The 16,281-nt window shown below is 40.9% G+C and overlaps 1 protein-coding gene across 7 annotated transcripts in view; it reads left to right on the top strand.

The window, feature by feature from the left end:
* The window catches only part of sipa1l1 (signal-induced proliferation-associated 1 like 1), a 296,284-nt gene that overhangs the window by 27,705 nt on the left and 252,298 nt on the right, over positions 1–16,281 (top strand). For all 7 annotated transcript variants that reach the window (XM_078406241.1, XM_078406248.1, XM_078406247.1 and 4 more), the window contains exon 2: positions 9,321–9,395. The gene's annotated coding sequence lies outside the window, so the exon portion shown is untranslated. The remainder of the gene's footprint in view (positions 1–9,320; positions 9,396–16,281) is intronic.

The following is a 16,281-nucleotide window of genomic DNA, read 5'->3' as shown; positions in this document are numbered from 1 at the left end:
AGACCTATACTTCTGTTCTTGTCTTCTGTTCAGGCAGTGCATCAATTTCAAATATGACCAAAGATATTTAAAATACTTTTCTGTTGAGCTACACTAACTTACATGAATTGCAAACCAAAAAATAAATAAATTGCTGAAATAAAATAGATTAAAAGTGGAATTATCTTATTTACGATGTTGGCTTTCAGAATGGTGTTTAATTTATATCAAAACCTGTTTGTTGTTTGAGAAAGTGAACTTAATGTTCATCTCAATACCACCCAATAAATGTTGAAAACTAATGTGTGTGTGAGAGCTTATTCAGTTTTGAAATTTTATATTTGCAGGAAAACATATTGCCACATAAAGGGCAGAGAAAGCCTTGTATTTCAACTGACAGTGCACGTCAATAAAATAGTGATGAGTTCAAGTGCACTGCCTGTACAAATTATAATAGTGCGCAAAAAATTAGTTGTGAGCTTTTTCACATATTTATATTCTGATAAAATCTACCAATTATTTTGTTCCGTCATATTATCAATTTGTTATTTTTATCACATTTTGCAATTATTGTGAATTTTGTGAGATAAGACTTTTGGTGCAAAATCTACAGACAATAAATGTTTGGTTTATCTCCAGATTCCTCAGTGTATTTCTGCTACTTTCAAGGCACATATTGAGATTAAAAATGGGAAAATATTGTGCTTGTCTGATAGGTGAAACATTGGCAACACACACATCTTGAAATGACCTAGGATGAAGCTATTCATCCGGCTGACATTTGCCCAGCTAGCCTGCAAAGTATCCTTCCTCGTGATTACACAACTTGGCAGGGGACACTGTTTTGAACACAAGACCCTCCTGTGTCCAAAATAGATGATCTTCAGATATGTGAATACCCTGACATGGACGTGGTGTTTCAAGACATTTCACCATTTTCACAAGGTAATACAATCAGTGCTTGTCAATGCCAACTAGATCTGAAGGTTGATTTTTCTTTTGGTGAACAAAATATACATTTCATTGTGTAAAATTAGTGTATCGTTCTGCTTGAGAATAGATAGCACTACCATCTTTCTTTAGACTCGTCTTGTACTCTGAATTCCCTTTGGTACATCTATTTTTAAAGTCTGCAAAACTCAGATTAGACGGATCATCAAGCTTTATTTTATTTAGAGTTGTGTGAATGTGTAATGTTTTTATGTATAGCTTCAGGCAGTGGCAGGTTCCCAAATAAGAAAGAACATTAAAAATGAGGTTACAGCGATTGAGACAGGCTATTTAAATCTTCTGGACGGGAGGCAGCACTGAATTACATGATCTCAAAACCTGAAATAGACTTGGCCCTCAGCAATGAGATAAATTTAATAATTTCTTAAGTTGTCATAGGGTATGACCATTTAAGCAATTTTTTTTGGACCAATTAGACTACTATTGTGAAACATTTGTCTTTTGCATATGGAAATTGATTTGGTTACATTGCAGTTTTGACGCTTTTTTGGCTTGGGGAATAAACTTTGCAATAATTTACACAATGATATATGGTTTTGCAGTTAATATTTGTCAGTAGATATTTTTAAACTCGAGTTGTGCAATCTACCTTTCCATTGAGTAATAGGCCATACGCCTAAAACCTAAGATTGGTTATTTAGTTTTTTTTTAATTGGTCTCCAGGCTGATTGGAGATTTGTTACAATATCATGATCTCCAGTATCATTGCTTGTATTAGCTATATTGTACTCACTGTCTTGCTTCAGCTACTTTATTATTTTCAAATCAAGTCAAGCTTATTGTCATATGCTCGAGGACAGTGAGATTTAGGTGCAATGATAGTGTTAATTCCAGTAGAATTACAGGCACAAAGGCTCAGACAACGCACAGAACATAAGTTATGCATAAATTATACAAGACAGTGAAAAGAAAAAGACTGCAAAACCATATATAAGTGCAAAACACAATTTTAGAAAAACGTCTATTATGTGAGAGTTGGTCCTAAGTGTTCTGTTGAACAGGGCGGCACGGTAGCGCAGCGGTAGAGTTGCTGCTTTACAGCGAATGCAGCGCCGGAGACTCAGGTTCGATCCTGACTACGGGTGCTGCACTGTAAGGAATTTGTACGTTCTCCCCGTGACCTGCGTGGGTTTTCTCCGAGATCTTCGGTTTCCTCCCACACTCCAAAGACGTACAGGTATGTAGGTTAATTGGCTGGGTAAATGTAAATATTGTCCCTAGTGGGTGTAGGATAGTGTTAATGTACGGGGATCGCTGGGCGGCACGGACTTGGAGGGCCGAAAAGGCCTGTTTCCGGCTGTATATATATGATGATATGATATGATTTAGAATTGGGGTCATGCAGGTCAGTTCTAGAACCTGATGGTTGCAGGAAAGTACCTCTTTAACTGTATCTGGTGGTGTGGGATCCCTGGCCTCTCAACCTCCTGCCTGGGTATCCTTGATGCCATTTTCTTAAGGCAGCACTTCATTTAGATGCTTTTAGTGGAGGGATGGACTTTAATAAAGCTGAATAAGAACATGTATTTTATTGATTTATTAGAATACTTTTCATAGAAACCTGCAACACAAAAACAAGTCCTTATGGCTCACCTTGACCATGCCGACCCTAATACTATGCCTTTCCTATTAAAGTACTCAACAGATGCCTTTTATACATTGTAATTGATCTACCCAGATGACTTTTAAATCAACATTGTAATTGTATGTGCCTCTCCCACCTCCTCTTAATGGGTCATGTCAGATATTCACTGAACTCTTGAGTGGAATAAACCTGGCCCTCAGATCTTCTTTAAATGTTTTCCCTCTCACCTTAAACCTGTGCCCTCCAGTTCTTGACTCCCCTGCCATTGGAAGAAGATTCTGGCTACCTATCCCCCTCATAATTTCATAAACTTCCATAAGGTCACTCCTTTGCCCCCTTGTTCCAATGAGGGCAAACACAGTTCATTTGATCTGTCCTTGTAGCTAGCTCTTCTGTACTCTTTCTGTTGCCACATCCTTCCTGTAATGTGGTAAGTGGGAGTGTCCACAACATACAACAGTGGGTTGCACTTTATAATTATCTGCACTGTACCATGTATAACAACATTGAACTTTACAGACACAGAGTGCTGCAGTAACTCAGCATGTCAGGCAACATCTTTGGAGTACATGGATAGGTGACATTTTGGATCGGGGTCCTTCTTCAGAGTGATTGTGGGGGGTGGGGGGAGAAAACTTGGAAGAGAGGAGGGGCAAGACAAAGCCTAGCAAGTGATAGGTGGATGCAGGTGAGAGGGGGTTTTGATAGGTAGATGGTTGGACAAAGGCTAGAGATGAAAAGACAAAAGGTGTGAGATAGGATAGAAGAATTGCGAAGTGTGAAGCAAGAAGGGGAGAAATGGGTGCAAGTCCAGGTGGGGCACAAGGAAGAGAATGGGAAGGGTGTTTGATTAGTTACCTAAAATTGGGGAATTTAGTGTTCAAACCATTGGGTTTACCCAAGCAAAACCTGACTGTTAACCCTTTCTTTGCCCCTCATAATTTTATATATTTCTGCCAGGTTCCAGAGCAAACAATCCCAAATTTGTCCAACTACTTCTTGTATCTCTCCAGAGATACTGCCTGTCCCGCTGAGTTACTCCAGCATTTCGTGTATTTCTTCTTATAGCTCATACCCACTTATCCTGGCAACATTCTGATGAATTTCTTCTGCACCCTCTCCAAAACCTCCCCATCATTTCTGTAATTGGGCATCCAAAACTGTGTGCAATACTCCAGATGCGCACGAGACAAAGTCCTTTAAAGCTGCAACATGACTTGTATTCAAAACCCTGATCTATGAAGACCAGCACATAGACTATAGACAATAGGTGCAGGAGTAGGCCATTCAGCCCTTCGAGCCAGCACCACCATGTGGCAGGTGTCACATCTCCTTTGGTTGTAGGGCAAAATATCTGGAGAGGGTGTGGTTTGGGTGGGGGGGATGCAAAGATGTGACTGGTGGTGGGAGCACATTGGAGGTGGCAGAAGTTTTGAAGTGTTTTAATGTGTTGGAAGCAATAACTGCCTCTATATCAAAAATACCTGTTTATCATATTACTGCTTAAGGGATTTTTCTTGCTTTACAATAATGCTTGCCTTGGCTTTGAGACACATAAATGCTTTCAGTACCCCCAAATATCCTGACAAATTGCTTCTCTTTAGCTATTAGTCTAAAATGTGAAATCTGGCTGGGCTTCAGGTACAACAGGTGGTTTGGAGGAAGCTTGGGGGGAAGGTTAGCTGAGGTAGTGTCGGAGTTTACCTCCGTTTAAGTTTTACGATCTTCACTTAGTGATGGCACCAACTACTTACTGGTTGCATTTTAACATTTAAAAAAAAAACATTTTTGGGTGCTTTGCAGAGGTATAAGAGGTTTAAAACACATATTGAATTTTTCATCTTTGAATTAGGGTAATGCTGAGGGTAATCGCAGCATGAGACGACACAATGCTGGATATTGTTCTCCAGAGATGGAGAACAATCTCCAGAGCATCCATAGTTCCTTGTCTCTACAAATAGCAGCGTCTTTGTTGAGGGAGTTTGGCTAGAATCAAATAAACCTGATGACAGCTGCGGCTTTCTAACTGGAGCACAGGGTTGTGTATGGCAATGGAGATGCAAGAAGCTGCAGATGCTTGAATCTTGAACAAAAAACAAACTGCAGGAGGGATTCAGCGGATCAGGCTGCTTCTGTTGAGTTTTTTGCTGCAGTATATAGTTTAAGTTGTGGATCAAAAGGCAAGAGAACTGCATCATTGATCCAATCCTCCAATGTCTGCTGAGGAGCTAATATCAAGTTTTTATTTAGTTTATATTTAAATGAAAGCCAGTGTTTGTCCAATGATGACCATGAAACTACTGGATTGTCGTGGAAAAATCAAAGTCGTTTTTTTGGGAAGGAAATCTGTTATCTTTCATTGCTGTGACCTAGATGTGAGTCCTGACTTGTGTGTGCATTTTGATTCTTAACTGCCCCCTCAGATGAATGGCTATAAGTGACGATGATGGCTGTGTCATTTGCATCTTTTAAAGTTGTATAATCATTTGGGTTGGGAAAATATCATGTCATATTCTTATCCTGTGTGCCAAAAGTCGATTAATTGCATTAAGTGAATACCATTGGTCAGGTTTTGACACTGTTGGCACGTTTTATTATGTTTGGTGGCAGAAAGCGGTGTCAAAACTGGAAACAAAGCACTAATAAAAAATATCAGCACATTCATTTCCAGAAAATAATTGAATGTCTTATTCTCATTTTGTTGTTGTTGGAGCAATTATGGTGTTTCCTGTTTTTTGCGACCTGCAATAATTGTGCCTTGACTTGTTGCATGAGCCGCACGGTGATAATGATGATGTGAATCTGGTAATACAGGATCATGTTTCCCCATTCAGTAGGTTAATGTTTCAGTGAAGTGCTATTACCCTTTGTGCCCTGTGTATTTACCTTTCTCTTCTGGGTTTGGGTCACGCCATCTATATACTAAAACTCTTTTGCTTGTTTGTTCCTGAACTACAGCCAAGACGGTACACGATAGCGTGACAATTTTAGGCCCACCTTACTCACTGTCATCCCTTTGGTGCTAATGGAAGAAGTTTCATTGAAATCGGTGTTACATTTTAAAAGTTATTCACATTTTAAAGGGGGGGGAGGAGAGGGTGCTGCACCAATGCAGGAGAGAATTGGGCCCAACAGGTCCACCAGGTCTGGTATTGATCTAAAATCTGACCTGAGATGGTCTTGCAAAAGCAGTTTGAGTTTTGCTGTAAAATACTGCACAGTCCACATAAGCAATTAAGAGTGCAGAAACTAATTTTCTGTTTGAAGTTCTTTCAGTGTTGTGAAGTAAAGTGCCATTTTTGAACCTTATTTTGCTTTTAAACTTCCTCCAAATGGAAAACACATGAAATGTTTTCTAAATGTTTGAATTTTAACATTTGAATTCCCATGCAAAAAGATTTCAAACGGAAGTTACTTCTTTTTTTCTGTTGTTGCAGTTTTCTCCGTTGCTAGGCATTGATGCAGCTGATTTAAAAAGTTCACAATTTGTTTACCTGTTGTCTGCATAAAGCAGTTACTAGGTCAGGTACAGATTTAACACACAAAAGAAATTAAGGTGCTGACGTAACTCAGCAGGTCAGGTGGCATCTCTGAAGAATGGGTTTCTTTTCATGTGTGGACCCTTCTTCAGACTGATTGTAGAGGGGGAGAAGAAAGCTGGAAAGGGAGAGAAAAGCAGGACCAAGTGTGGCAGGTAATAGGTCAGCACAGGCGACAGGGTCTTTTTTTGACAGCCAGATGGTGGGAACAAAGCCCAGAGATAAGAACAGTAGGTGTGATACTAATTGGGAGAGTTGCAGATTGTGAAGCCAGAGGGAGGAAAATAGAGGTGGGTGATGGAGGGGAGCAATAGGTGGGAGTCAATGTGTGCCCCTGGGGAGGGAAGGAGGAGAGAGAGGGGGGGGGTTGTTGTGGGGGAGAACAGGGGGAGAATACCTAAAATATAGGAATTTGACGTTCATACCGTTGGGTTGTCAGCTACCCAAGCAACATATGATGTGTTGTTCCTCCAGTTCGCGTGTGGCTCCATTCTAGCAGTGGAGGAGGCCCATTCTCTTAACTCCAGCCAAGAGGAAGGAAAAAGATTATGAACTTGTTGAATACCGTTCACGATCCCACGATGTCCCAAGAATTTTGCGGCCAACAAATTTTGGCGTGTAGCCATTGTTGATTGGGAGCACATCTGGTAGACAGTCTTGTACAGTGACATTCCAAAGAGTAAGAGGGAGTGGGTTTAACATAAGGGACAGGAGGGGGCTTGAAGAATTATTTTACTCAGCAGTAATTGAAACATGAAGCATTCAACGTGAGGACGTGATGGAAACAGTACTCTCAATATTTTAAGTATTTTAGACAATAAACAATAGACAATAGGTGCAGGAGGAGGCCATTCGGCCCTTCGAGCCAGCACCGCCATTCAATGTGATCATGGCTGATCATTCTCAATCAGTACCCCGTTCCTGCCTTCTCCCCATACCCCCTGACTCTGCTATCATTAAGAGCTCTATCTAGCTCTCTCTTGAATGCATTCAGAGAATTGGCCTCCACTGCCTTCTGAGGCAGAGAATTCCACAGATTCACAACTCTCTAACTGAAAAAGTTTTTCCTCATCTCAGTTCTAAATGGCCTACCCCTTATTCTTAAACCGTGGCCCCTTGTTCTGGACTCCCCCAACATTGGGAACATGTTTTGCTGCCTCTAACGTGTCCAATCCCTTAATAATCTTATACGTTTCGATAAGATCTCCTCTCATCCTTCTAAATTCCAGTGTATACAAGCCTAGTCGCTCCAGTCTTTCAACATATGATAGTCCCGCCATTCCGGGAATTAACCTAGTAAACCTATGCTGCACGCCCTCAATAGCAAGAATATCCTTCCTCAAATTTGGAGACCAAAACTGCACACACTACTCCAGGTGCGGTCTAACTAGGGCCCTGTACAACTGCAGAAGGACCTCTTTGCTCCTATACTCAACTCCTCTTGTTATGAAGGCCAACATTCCATTGGCTTTCTTCACTGCCTGCTGTACCTGCATGCTTCCTTTCTGTGACTGATGCACTAGGACACCCAGATCTCGTTGTACGTCCCCTGTTCCTAACTTGACACCATTCAGATAATACTGCCTTCCTATTCTTACCACCAAAGTGGATAACCTCACACTTATCCACATTAAACTGCATCTGCCATGCATCTGCCCACTCACACATCCTGTCCAAGTCACCCTGCAACCTCATAGCATCTTCCTCACAGTTCACACTACCACCCAGCTTTGTATCATCTGCAAATTTGCTAATGGCACTTTTAATCCCTTCATCCAAGTCATTAATGTATATTGTAAATATCTGCGGTCCCAGCACCGAGCCTTGCGGTACCCCACTAGTTACTGCCTGCCATTCTGAAAGGGACCCATTTATCCCCACTCTTTGCTTTCTGTCTGTCAACCAATTTTCTATCCATGTCAGTACCCTACCTCCAATACCATGTGCTCTATTTTGAGGCACGCTTGAAGTGTTGTAGCTATAAAAGGCCTGTTTCCGGCTGTATATATATGATATGATAATCCAAGTGCTGGAAAATCGCAACATGATAGATGATATTCGGTGGCTGCTATGGATGTGATGTGCAGAAAGGCGTTTTCTCTGCTTTGCAGCTGAGCTGAAAATAAGATGAATAATCAAGTAATCCAATGTGATTATGTTAGAGGAAAGAATATTGACCAAGGTATTGGTGAGAATTTCCCACTCACTTTAAAAGTGCTATGCGATCATTGATGCCTGTGTGAATTTTTGAATGAGATGAGTTTTTCCTTGAGTCTCAGCTGAAAGATGCCAGCTCTCTCGATGCTTGCATATTGACGGGATTGCATGCTTCACTGAGTCTTGAACGAACAACATTCTCATCTGGCTGCAGTGACCAGTTAACCTAAACTATAAGAAAATAACTGCAGATGCTGGTATGATTCGAAGGTATTTATTCACAAAATGCTGGAGTAACTCAGCAGGTCAGGCAGCATCTCGGGAGAGAAGGAATGGGTGACGTTTCGGGTCGAGACCCTTCTTCGGACTGAAGAAGGGTCTTGACCCGAAACGTCACCCATTCATTCTCTCCCGAGATGCTGCCTGACCTGCTGAGTTACTCCAGCATTTTGTGAATAGTTAACCTAAACTGATACTCTCAGTGCTCAAGTCTTGATGTATTTTCTTTTAGTACCAGTTTGTCAGTTCATTTTCCCGCAGCAGTGATTAATGCTAATGACTTTGTGTTAATCCTAAACTCCAGTGTAGTGTAAGTGTATCCAAGCACAAACAATTCTAGTCTGATGCATTGTCCAGGATTATGAATTCTAATGGGCTGTATTGGGATTAAGCTGGCAGGGAATGTATTGGGAGGTTGTAGTACAGGCCACACTGTTGAAAAATACTCGTTGAGGTTGAGTGCTTTGAAAAGGCTGAGGGAAAATGTTTGATCTTTTGAACCTGTTCTGAATTGTGTAAGAGGGAACTGCAGATGCTGGTTTAAACTGAAGATTGACACAAAAATCTGGAGTAATTCAGCGGGACAGGCAGTATCTCTGGAGAGAAGGAATGGGTGATGTTTTGGGTCGAGACCCTTCTTCAGACTGGTTAGGGATAAAGGAAATGAGAGATATGAACGGTGATGTGGAGAGATAAAGAACAATGAATAAAAGATATCCAAAAGCTTTACTTGGGGAGGAATAGCTAATACTTTCTTTCCTTATTTCCAGAATAATTCCAGCTGCCTTAAAAATGGAAATGGAGGATATGCGTGGCAAGCCTTTGAACATCTGAATATACAAGAGGTGAGGATAATTTATTGGTTTAAAGATTTTAAACAAATATTCTTTACCTTGTTTTGATGTATCCTTTAGTACATTTCCACTGTTTTCAGATTTTATTTTTGATTTCCAGTCTTCAGAGTTTCCAATACACTGGAAGCTCAAAATGACCGACCACTGTGGATAGAACAAAGGGCTCTGAAATCCGTCAACGAGTGAACGCTAGGTTTTGCCATTGTAGAAGAGGCCATTTTGAGCTTCCTGTTGCATGTCATCTCAACTCCACTTCCCATTCTTACATCAACCTGTCTGTCCTCAGTCTTCTACTTACTGAGGTCAAACACAAACTAGATGAACAATATCTCGTATTAAAGCATGGGTATCCTACAGCCCAATAATATGAACATTGAATTTTCAGAATTAAACTTACCCCCTACCCCTGTGTTAATTTCCCACTCCCATCAGACCATCCAGGATCCCCCTCTTTGTTTATCCTTTCCATCCCTTTCCACTTCCTCCCCAACCCCGCCTTGTTACCTAGACTCGTCATTCTCATAGAATCATAGAATGATACAATGTGGAAACAGGCCCTTTGGCCCAACTTGCCCATACCGGCCAACATGTCCCAACTATGCTAGTCCCACCTGCCTGCATTTGGTCCATATCCCTTCAAACCTGTCCTATCCATGTACCTGTCTAACTGTTTCTTAAACGTTGGGGTAGTCCCAGCCTCGACTACCTCCTCTGGCAGCTTGTTCCATACATCCATGACACTTTGTGTGAAAAGGTTATTCCTCAGATTCCTATTAAATCTTTTCCCCTTCACCTTGAACCTACCTACTGTGGTCCTCGATTCCCCTACTCTGGGCAAGAGATTCTGTGCATCTACCCGATCTATTACTCTCATGATCTTGTGCACTGCTAAAAGAACACCCCTCATCCTCCTGCGCTCCAAGGAATAGAGACCCAGCCTACTCAACCTCTCCCTCTAGCTCAGACCCTGTAGTCCTGGCAACATCCTCGCAAATCTTCTCCGAACCCTTTCCAGCTTGATAATATCTTTCCTATAACATGGTGCCCAGAACTGAACACAATACTCTAAATGCGGTCTCACCAACGTCTTATACAACTGCAACATGACCTCTTTACTCAATGCTCTGACTGATGAAGGCCAATGTGCCAAAAGCCTTTTTGACCACCTTATCAACCTGCGACTCAACTTTATCTACCTGCGACACATACCACACCATCCCACCTCGTTCTAGATGCCAATCACCCACATTACTACCTACATGAATTTCTTCTTCCTTGGTTCACCTTTCTTATATCCTCCCTCACCTAGTTCCATCTGCTGACCATCCCTCCCTTATCTGGTTCCACCTATCGCCTACCAGTCTGCCATTTGCTCCTGATTCCAGCATATTGCAGTCTCTTGAGTCTCTCTTCATAGTTACTTTTTAAAATATTTTAGATTATGTATATTTTACTACTGGACTCGGCTAACAACTATCTCATTTGCCTCAAAATGAATAAAATTATTTGCGATTTTTATTTTAAAAAAGGAACATGCTGAAGATAGCAGGTCAGGCAGCATTTGCAGAGAACGAAATAGAGTTAATGTTTCTTGAAGGTAACCTTTTATTAGAACTCTTTTGCTGAAATGATCTGGACTTGAAACGTTATCTCTCCTCTATCTCTGGGTGTTGCCCAATATTGTGAACCCTTCCAGCAATCTGTTTTTGCTTCAGATTAGCAGCCTCTATTTTGTTTTGCTCTTTGATAAGACATGTCAATGATCACATGATGCAGTGAATTTATTATTTTTAAAGGTGATTCCAGCAATTAAACTATTGTTTAAATGTTCTTTATCACTAGCAATGTAGATATACACAAGTGTTGTACAAATACCATTCTTTTTTGTCACTGGAGCGAATATTCTGCATGGTTAGAAACAGATAATGCTGAAAATACTCAGCTAGACCAGTTGTGTCTTTGGAGAGGGCAGTTGCCTGGGCAGTTTGCGGCCCGGTGATATGAACGTCGACTTCTCCAACTTCAGATAGCTCCTCTGTCCCTCCATTCCCCTCCTCCTTCCCAGATCTCCCTCTATCTTCCTGTCTCCACCTATATCCTTCCTTTGTCCCACCCCGACATCAGTCTGAAGAAGGGTCTCGACCCGAAACGTCACCCATTCCTTCTCTCCCGAGATGCTGCCTGACCTGCTGAGTTACTCCAGCATTTTGTGAATAAACAGAATTAACCTTTCAGTTCAATTTTACATGGAACTGAAACATGTTTTAAGAGGTGTGGAGAAAGATATCAATGTATTTCTAATGGTGGCATAGGTTCTTTATTAAATGTGTCGGCTCACCATGTCCTTATTGTACATGAACAACCAGGTACCAGACATTCACAGCAAAGTAATATGACAATGGAATCTGCTCTCTGGCGATTCACAGCTGAAATGTTCCCAACTATGCTGCACGTAAACAGGATGTTTAAACATTAAGCTAATTGGAGGTATTGTGATTTTGATAACCAGCTGGCTGAAATTTGCTGAGCAATGAGGAATGAACAGGTCAGTGGGACTAATTGGATATCTTCTCAAAAGTTGTCAATGTGGTGGAGTTAACAGTAAAAGAGGCAGGATGTTCTTCCCCTGTATTTGATCAAGATAGGAAGGGAGAGAATAGAATGGAGGGATCGCTTGAGATAACATGATTCATTCCCTTCAGATTCCATGGTGTGTGACAATAGACAATAGACAATAGGTGCAGGAGTAGGCCATTCAGCCCTTCGAGCCAGCACCGCCATTCAATGCGATCATGCGGTATTGCGTGTGGTATTGTGTAGTCTTCATACTTCAAGAGTAGACAGTCTGGCAGTCATAGGTGAGGCTGTCTGGCTGCCAACATCCTAAAGGTTCTAATGCCACGGATATGGGAGTTTTTTATGTCTCATAGCTTTGTTTCAATTTGCAGAAACCAGTCTGCTACCACCGGAGTTGAGAAACATTCAGGTGAGGTTAATTAGCAGGTAGTGCCAAGGGTGCTGCGTAATTAGCGAGACTTATTTGGGTACGGTTAAGCTTTATGCTGAAACTATAAACTATTTAATTATCATTAACAGTTACTCTGGAGGTGCCTGAGTTTTCAGGGTAGAGAACTCTACACGATGAGGCGACAGGGTGAAAGGTGAGTGCAGGGACTGCGTTTATGCAAGTTGCCAAATCAGTTTTTTTTTAAATCGAAGGCATTGGCTATAATTTCAGGTTAGATGTCAGTTTCTAATCCTGTCATCTCAGTGTACAAAAGACGTGGTTAGGGACTTCCATGAATAGCTAGAGACTCGGACAAGTCTTTTTGGATAGAAAGAATCCATGCTTATGTAAAGCTTTCTGTCTTAAAGCTTTGCTAATGCTATATAGTTAATTTTGCAACTATTGTTGTAGTGTCAAATTTGCTTTTTGGTATTGGCATCTTTATTACATGCACATTTTCAAATTATCTAAGATTTCACTATACGATACTACGTATATTTGAGTGTAGTTGAAGATTTTTTTTTTTCATTTCTGGAATGTGGGTGTTGCTGTGAAGGGTGGTCTTTTTTTTCTAATAACCCTTTAGAAGATAGTGATTTCTGGAAGTTGTGCAATTTGTTGATATATTTGCTAGTGGTGATATTTCTTGATATCCCGTCCTTGTGCCAGCTGACGTTCCAATAGGTAGTAGGTTTAGATGCTGCTGTAAGAAGCCTTGTGAAGCTGTTCACAGTATTTTGTACATTTTACACACTCTTTGGCATGATTTATTACAGTGGTGGATGGCAGTCCCGTTGAGCTCTGCATGTCCTGGATGATAATTTGCTTATCATTGCCAGACAAATGCATATTATTCTCTCATGCTGCTTCCTTGTAGATGATGTCAAGGCATCAGCAATGCAGTCACTTCCCAGAGAATTCCTACCCTACGATCTGCTCTTGTAGTCATGATTATTGTGGGTGGTCCAATTTCATTTTTGGCTGATAGTAACCAACTGGGTGGTGGGATTTTGCAGTTAATAATATTGAACGATAATACAAGATGGTTCACTTTGTTGGAAAAGATCACTTGCCAGGCAAACATTACTTGCTCCACAACAGACCAGATCTGCATGTTGCCCATGTTTTGAAGCCGGAAACATGCACTGCTGTATTCTTGGACTAAATCTCTCTCTCCTTTAAATTGTATCCCTCTTGGGAAGAGCAGATCTGTACAGGAAACTGTTGAAATCTTAGAAAATTAAAATTCTACTACATCATATTTAGAGTGTTTCAGGGGCTTTGCAGTGCAGAAGTTGTTGAAAATTAAAATGTAAATTCTGTTTCACTTGCTATGTTGGTACAATCAGTCCGAACAAGGGTCCCAGCATCTATCTATGTTCTCCAGAAATGCTGCCGATCCCGCTGAGTTACTTCAGCACTTTGTATCTTTCTTTGTTATGTTGGTGTTGCTCAATGTTTTTGCCATTTCCTGTTGAGTTATTTGCATAACCCTATGTTTACTGGAGTAATATGTGTATTGATAATGTCAGTGTTTCTGATCATCCATTATGAATGAATGAATAAGTTTATTGGCCAAGTATGCATAAACAAGGAATGTGCCTTGGTGCTCCGCTCACAAATGACAACACAAACATACAGTTAACAATTAAGAATAAAGCATAACCACATCAAAACAATAAGGATACAACATTACGGTCTAAACATGTGGGTGAAAATAAACCAGAGCAAAAAAGGGACTACAGACTTTGGTTGAGTAGAACTATCACTTGTGGAAAAAAAGCTATTTTTATGTCTAGCTGTGGCTGCTTTTACAGTCTAGAGTCGCCTCCCAGAGGGAAGTGCTTCGAAGAGTTTGTGGCCAGGGTGAGAGGGGTCAGAGATGATCTTGCCCGCTCGCTTCCTGGGCCTTGCAGTGTACAATTCAACAATGGGGGGAAGGACATGCTGCTGTTCAGCACTCTGCAACATTATTTAAGACAGAAGACATTGTCACTTTTTATTAATCAAACCACAACTGCAATGGTTAATGAGAAGTTTTGTCCCTTTTCAAAAAAAAAAAGCAGCCTGTTCCATAGCAAATGGACATAAAACCTCCGGTGTGGATTAAATAAAACTTGATAGACACGAATAGCCTGGGGTTGAAAACTTGGGTGAAACTGTTATAATTCTGAATTCTGAAACTTTTTCTATTCTAACAATTTGAGGTTATTGATGGCCATATTACCCAAACTTTTCAGATTGAACAAAATGCACAGATCGGAGTTAAAATCCTAATATATACGTAGGAACCAATCAATACATAAGGGCCTGAAGAAGAACCTAGAGCCAGCATTCCATTCCCTCCCTTTTCTCTACTAATATATTGGATGACTGAAACCAAACAAACTATTGAAACTGGAGTTAAACTATGTCTTTATTATCAGTGCTGAAATAAAAGTTTAAGCGAAGGACCACATTGCAAGTCGGTTTGTCTGAAGTTCTAAGCTGCTCCATGAGTAATTTGAATGTAGTCCATCTACATATAGAGCGTTAACAAATCGTGTGCTGGTAACTTTCAGTCTAGTGGCTGGTTGCATTGATTTTTTGATAAGCTGGACAGCGGACAAGGAAATTCACGGTGATGCCGAGCAAAGATGGAAAAATGGGACCAAGCTGGAAGTCAACTGACATTCAATTGAAAAATGCAATGGCCCATTGAGCTGTAATGGCCGATTACTGTGTTATGTAGAAATCTGACTAACATGATAGTTCTGGTTTGCAATGTACCTTTTAACCTTGGCAATAGGTCAGAGTTATATTAAAAAATGTGCTTGTGGTAACTTCAATGAGAAAAATAAGCTTTTCATTTAGACCATGGAAGGTGACTTGTAGTCAATTCTTGTAAATTATTTTATATGGCTGTTGTTAAAGACTTTAACAGTGTTTTCTTACCAACTTATTCCAAGGTTAATGGGAAAAGAATTTAATCCTGGATGAATTTTTTCCTTTTAATTAGTTTCAAAGGTCTTTTATTGTCACGTGTACCAATTAAGGTACAGTGATATGTGAATTACCATACAGCCATATGAAAAAAAAAAGCAACAGGGCACAGAACTACATAAAAATGAACATAATCATCCACCACAGTGGATTCCCCACATTCCTCACTGTGATGGAAGGCAAAAAGGTCCAATCGTCTTCTTTAGGCTCCTGCAGTTGGGGTGATCGAACCATCCGCAGTCGGGGCGATCGAAGCTCCCACAGTCGGCAGTCGAAGCCCCCGCATCGGGGCGGTCGAAGCTCCTGCGCTTGGAGTTCCCCGAAATCAGTCTCCAACCTGAGACCGCGAGCTTCGCGATGTTGAAATCCATGGGCACCCACGATTGGGGCTCTGATGGTAAGTCCACAGGCTCCCCACGATGGAGCTCCCAGTCGATCTCCAGCAAAGTCCGCCAACTCCTTGAAGTTAGGCCGCAATGCGGACGGAGATACGATACGGGAAAAAATCACATCTCCGTTGAGGTAAGAGATTAGAAAAAGTTTCCTACAACTCCCCCACCCCCCACATAAAACAAGCTAAAAAACACTAAAACATACATTTAACACGTACTATTTAAACACAAAGAAGGAAGGGACAGACAGACTGTTGGCGAGGCAACCATTGCTGGCGCCACCCGGTAGTTTGATGCCAACCATAGTGCTTTCCTATTTTGGTGGGGACTTGTTCTTTAATTTCTTTCAGCCATTGTTGTGTTTCTAAGTGACCAGTTCATTTATGAAAGACAGGATAGTACACATTTTAAAAAGATTATTTTAAAATCATTATTATTTTCCCACATGACTTTCATTTAGACATGCTGAGTGAGTAGAAGCTAAGAATTCAAGGTC

Source organism: Rhinoraja longicauda, chromosome 10 (assembly GCF_053455715.1).
Source record: "Rhinoraja longicauda isolate Sanriku21f chromosome 10, sRhiLon1.1, whole genome shotgun sequence".
NCBI classification, from domain to species: Eukaryota; Metazoa; Chordata; class Chondrichthyes; order Rajiformes; family Arhynchobatidae; genus Rhinoraja; species Rhinoraja longicauda.
The sequence above is the reverse complement of the archived record's forward strand: the minus strand, read 5'-3'. Positions and strand labels throughout refer to the sequence as shown.